Raw genomic sequence first — 6,503 nt, 5'->3', positions numbered from 1 at the left:
CGCCCACGCTCTAAGTTGGTAGCCAAGATGGTCAGATGGGAAACAACCAACAGGAACTATAGGGACAGGTTGTATGGGACACTAGGAAGACTTATAGGGAGAGGTTTTATGGAGCTAGGAGGTACAAAAAGGGAAACATGGAAGTTGACTAGAACCATTAGGACCATCTAGTCTGCCCATTTTTCCTGATGGGAAGCTGTTCCATTTATCTATCGCTGTGTTGATAAACTAAGAATTTACGGAGGAGTTGGAGGAGCATTTTTTTTAGAAATAAGAGAAGTTATAGCAATCTTACTTTACCCTAAGTTCCTATTACTAGTTTCCGGGAATGAACACACATTAGCGTACCTGTGAGAGCATTCAATATGTAGCGTCTCTTAGGACCCACGTCCTCTATGGGAAGACGCCACAATATCAGACATTCTGAATCATATCCCCTGTTTATTTCACAAGTTAATTACTACCACGCAGGCTGGGGATTTATACAGAAGAAATGTTCTTGTACTGAGTTAACCCCTTTTTTGTCTAAGGAGATTGGTTTACAGTACAAACATCTGAAATCTACAATTTATTGGTTAAATTATACCTAGGTCGTTGAAATAGTCTCAAAAAGAATTTCACACATTTCAAATAGTATTGTATGATATTGACTTGACCGCTTGTAGCTTCCAATTTGCTAAGAGTACCTACCCAAAGCATTTCTTTGTATTATGTATATAAGAATATGTACATACCCTATGTATGTTTGCCCACTTAGTGGAGGCTGATGTCGTGTGACTTTATTTTTAAGGTAGTCAGCCATGAACCAACACCCTATAATGTGGGCACCTAATGTAAAGCAGTACCAATGTCAACTAGGCATATTCTGAGCAATACCACAGAAGATGGGCATCTGGATAAAAGTTGATTGGGAACCAGTTATTTCTGCTGGGAAATAACTTTGAATGCTATCTGTTTACTGCGTATGTTTTATGGGTCATCTGGATGTCTGTGTCTCAGAATCCCCTTATGGTATTAGAGGGCAATTCCTTGTATCCACTGCTTTCCACCTAAAGTAATCTTTCTGTGCTCAAGTTTCACACTTTCCATACTGTATCGTCCATCATGCATTCCTGATTTCCCTACAAAGAATCCAGTACACTGGACATACAATACATCCTTTTCAATATTTCAGTTTGCCAAATTAAAGGGTGGCTGAAGTACACATAGATTGGTACAGCTTTTGTAAAAGTGACAGAGGAGGACTATATGTGAAAATCCCTTGGCAGTGACAGATAAACTATGACACTCTACTTGTGAACAACCATCATTCTCATCATGCTAATCCATTATTCTGTCTCATTGTATGGAAATAATGGAAAGGATGCAGCTCATTGTGTGAGTCTGATGGCCTGACCTGTTAAAGTGAGAGTTTTTGGGTTACAATGCTTGGGGGACACACTGGGCCATTATAAAAAGTGTAAGTAGACCATTTTCAAACATCACTTTGATACTAGACATAGCTTGGAGGCATTAACCCTATATCATTGCAATCTTGTATTTCATTGAGGTCTGTGTCACTGAAACGCTGACCTCTAAATCTCTCTCTATGATCACTCTTCTACTCACAATTTCTCACCAGTTGCAGACAGTCTTTAATTTACAGTGATAGGTCCTGAAGGATCGTTATGTGACTGAGACTCACCTGCTTTCTCTGAAGTGCCTGTTCGATCTTCCAGGTGTTCCACAGTGCTTCACGCTCAGAGACAGCCCTTCTTCCAATTGCTCTCATAGATTCCTTTTCCCTGCCAGTGTCACGTCAATTGGGCTGATTAGCAAAGCTCCTCCTTAACAGAAGGGTGACCGGTTGATTCAACCATATATATAGAAAGATATATGTATAGGTATATATATATAGGTGTATGGATAGATAGATGGATAGATAACCTCGCAAGAGCAGGGTCCTCTTCTCCTTTGCACCAGTTTGTTATTGTATGTATGCGTATTGTATGTGTTTCTAAATTGTTCTTGTGACTGTCACAGCGCTGCGGAATCTGCCAGCGCTTTATAAAAAAATTTAATATAATAGATACATTGTGCATCCCAGCATTTCAAAAGAACAAAAGCTTTTACTTTGATGATGACTGGCCTTCACTAAGATATGTTATGTGATTCTGACCTATTTATGTAGTTGCGTAAGGCATCTAGAAGAATAATTCTGTAATAATTCCCCCATATTCGTTTGCCTCTTTCCCAAACCCTTCGGCTATTTTCTGCACATTTCCATGTATGTAATATACTCACTGCCAGCCAGCTCCAGCACTGGCTCTGCAAACATCAAGAAGGGGAGGTCTAAATGGGGTGGTCATGCATAGAAAGCTCTTCCATTGCTTCTCCATAAGGTAAGTGATTTTTTTTAATATTTGAAAAGAATGCATATAAAAGTACTTTTCAGAAAGTTATTTGTGGTGAGGGGGATGCCTGGGACATTAGTTCTGGTTTTCATCCCAAATCATATGAGCATTGGTTGGTCTTTACATAGTTTTGAAGTACAGACGCAGCTTGATCCACCTGCGTTCATGGATGGATATAATTGATGATGTTATGCATTTTCACAATTTTAGGAATAATTATTGGCATCTGTTTGTAACTATATTCACATATATGTACATGCTACAAATCTCTGTTTGATAGTGTTCCAGATATAACATAGCTAATCAGCACCTATAAAATATTTGTTAAAAATGAAATATTAATATTAATTGAAAAGTAGTAAGAAAGAAAACGCAAATACGGTAAAATAAAAATAATTTATAAGTAGGTAGGTAAGTAACTTTTAAAGAGGGCTATCCACTTGCCCATTACTCCTAATTGTGTTGGTTGATAGTGTAAAGGATTCTGGGAATACCCTATGGATTCTGTACATTCCACTGAGAGATGTGACTTTTTTATTCTGATGCAATAAAACAATGACTCTTACGTGATCCAGGGAGCAGGTGGGAGACATGTTAAAGGCAGGGATGTAGTGGATGCATGGTCCCAAGTCTGGTTGAGACCCTGTGATATACAACTTGTTTTGATTTATTGTCTTAAAGGGGAAGTCCCATGTCCTTGAGTCTAGAATACAATGTTGTAATTCGTTTTTAATCTTGTTTTGTTCCAATCAACTTATTTTATCTGTAGACCTGGTGGCTGCCATTGTTGTCAGCTATGCAATCCCTGCTTGCTGTGCTAATTCTTTATGGCAAAGCTAACAAAGTCCACTGATCCATAGACTTTCATTTGTCAAAGTAACCAGTTGGGTGATTAAGACTAGGCCATTCTATTGTTTACCACAGACAGTATGATAAGGAATATTATAAGCGGTTTGTACAATATTTAAAAAACATATTTTAAGCAGGTTCTATTGATAAAAGAGATTGTGGAAGTTCCCCTTTGATGAAATCATAGACCATAATGAACATACCTGGGAACTTCTCGGCTCCGGCTACCCGGAGCCTTCCCTTGCGGGACGCGGCCAGGACTGCACACTGCCGTCGGTGGGCGGTCCCGCTGACATCAGTGGGCGGTCCAGCTGATGTCGGTGGGCGGTCCCGCCGATGTTGGGGGAGTTCCCGCTGAAAAATTTGGGCGGGGAGCTGGGCGTATTAAGACCTCGCTCCCGCGACCCGGAGGATTCAGGTCTTGACCCGAAGAACCAGAGGAGCAGGGCTCACCCGGCAAGCTTGGCCCTTAATCCTTATTTTCTCCTTTTATCACCTCTGTCTCCTATATCTCTCACCCTTTAACTGGGCATATTTTTTCCAAGTTTTGGACCCCTGTTCCCACCCACTTCCACTTGGATGAGAGACAAAAGGAGTATGTATTACACCTCAAGACTGTAAATTATAGAACAGACTTTAAATGGGAACACCTACATTTTTTAATACTAGGATACATTTTTTTAATATTGTGCGATTTTCAATTTTAAAGCAGCTTTATTTTTTGTATAACAGCCAGATACTCTGACTAATGAAAGTCTACAGAGGAATGGACTTCATTAGCATTGCCATAAAGGGTCAGCTCAACGTGAACAGGGAACGTCTACAAAAATATTAAGAAACAACAAAATATTTTGAGGGCCGCAAAGAGAGACTGTTACTTTTTCTTAATGGTTTTAACATTTATATCGTTAAAACCATTAACATCATTTATAAGTTTGATTTAAATGAATATGTTGCAATATAAAATCCCTTAAATGTGGAGGTTATCATTTTCTTAAGGCAGGAGGGTAAAATGCATATTTGGAATGGTAATTTGCCAGGATTTTGTTTAAACACCCTTCTTATATCACAGATACATTCAACCACTGTATTTTTTAGAAATGCTATGTTTTGTAATCTTACCTGCTGGCAATACAACAATTTAAAAAAAAAAGAAACAACAAAATAAAAAACAATAACAGGCAGTATGGAGATAATGGAAATTTGTTGAAACACAGGAGGCAAAAATTTTGTCAATTTTAACTTACATCACTGTATAAAGTACTATATTTTTTGTGCTTAACGAGAATTTGTTTTTACATGGGACTTTCCCCTATATGATTTTTTTTTTTTTTCTGTATTGCTATTAATTTGGTTGCTGCTGCCCTCTAGTGTTATAGTAATAACAGTCACTAAAGGTTTAAACTCATTGTGTGAATAAAGAACCAACCCACAGTGCGGTAAGCACTCATTGCTTTAAATGGGAGCATTTACTCCAAGCAGCCAATCAGTAGCATGAACCATAGGACAATGGAAAATGTGGTGAACAGCAACTTCTACTGAAAGGTAGGTCAAGAATGCATCTCAAAGGAGTTACAAAGTAATATGTATCCTTTATTTAAGTGACTGCCTGGGACACTGGGGTGTCTCTTTAAAATTATGGTAGCTATGCCAATCTGCAGTGGAAGCTCCTGTCTTTACAGCACAAGATGCAGCGACTGGAAGGCCTCATGAAGGGATGGCTTTGGGTTGCTGTACATATGTGTATAGGGGGCTGGGTTGTACACAACATACAAATAGAATGGGTGACGGGTCACCAAGACTGCAAGCTGAGGAAGCACATAGGTAGGACAGGTCGCAAAACCATCGCTTCACCGATCACCACTCTTTGTGAGGATGTGATGTTGGCGTTACAGACAGCAAACAGCTTTTACATACATACATACACACTCACTGGCCACTTTATTAGGTACACTTGTTCAATTGCTAGTTAACACAAATAGCTAATCAGCCAATCACATGGCAGCAACTCAATGCATTAAGGCATGTATGTAGACGTGGTCATGACAACTTGTTAAGGTTCAAACCGAGCATCAGAATGGAGAAGAAAGGGGATTTAAGTGACTTTGAATGTGGCGTGGTTGTTGGTGGCAGACGGGCTGGTCTGAGTATTTCAGAAACTCCTGATCTACTTGGCTTTTCATGCACAACCATCTATAGGGTTTACAGAGAATAGTCTGAAAAAGAGAAAATATCCAGTGAGTGGCAGTTGTGTGGACGAAAATGCCTTGTTGATGTCAGAGGTCAGAGGAGAATGGGCAGACTGGTTCGAAATGACAGCCAACGTATGCAGAATACCATCTCTGAACGCGCAACGCGTCGAACCTTGAAGCAAATGGGCTACAGCAGCAGACCACACCGGCTACAATTTCCACAGGCTCACCAAAATTGGACAATAGAAGACTGGATGAACGTTGCCTGGTCTGAAGAGTCTCGATTCCAGCTGCAACATTCAGATGGCAGGGTCAGACTTTGGTGTAAACAGCATGAAAGCATGGATCCATCCTGCCTTGTATCAATGGTTCAGGCTGGTGGTGGTGTTGCCAGGTGCATACCTAGAGTATTTGGCACCCAGGGCAGATCCTGTATCAGCCTACCTGTGCAATTTCTGCCTCTAAACACTAATTTACTAACTTCATTCATTCAATCACCCACTAACATTCATTCACCCATTCACTCTCCAGCACCCCCTTACCTCTCTTACAGATTTCACTGGTCCGGTGTCTGGTCGATGATCACTGGGAGGCCGTGCAGATGTCTATGCTGCCTGATGCCTGCCTAACGCGGGCCTGCACCTTACTGCTGTGGCGCCCGTGCACTGTATGGGGTAACTCTATTCCCGCCCACCTTCTAATAGCAAGGTGTACCAGTGAGTGGCCAGTTAGTATATCTATATATATATACATATATATATATAACTTATTGTATATTTACCCACCCAACAAGAATCATCTAACTTTGGTTAACCCTTTCATCAGAAGGAATGAATAATGTTAACCTTCAAACAACCTCAAGTCGTGAGTGTGCATCGCTCTTTGTTAATAGATAACTTTTCCTCACACGTTCTCTACATAATTAAGGTCTCTCTGTCAAGGTTAGGCTCATTATAGGGAACTATTAAGCACCTAATTCTACCTTTTTTAACTTCTTAACTACTGCTGTACCAGTGTTTTTCCTCCAAAGTCATCTTTTGCCCGGATGTAACATGCCTCTGCAGTCACA

This window comes from Sceloporus occidentalis, unplaced genomic scaffold (assembly GCF_023333645.1).
Source record: "Sceloporus occidentalis isolate IW3139 unplaced genomic scaffold, rSceOcc1.0.p SCAF_145, whole genome shotgun sequence".
NCBI lineage: Eukaryota > Metazoa > Chordata > Lepidosauria > Squamata > Phrynosomatidae > Sceloporus > Sceloporus occidentalis.
The sequence above is the reverse complement of the archived record's forward strand: the minus strand, read 5'-3'. Positions refer to the sequence as shown.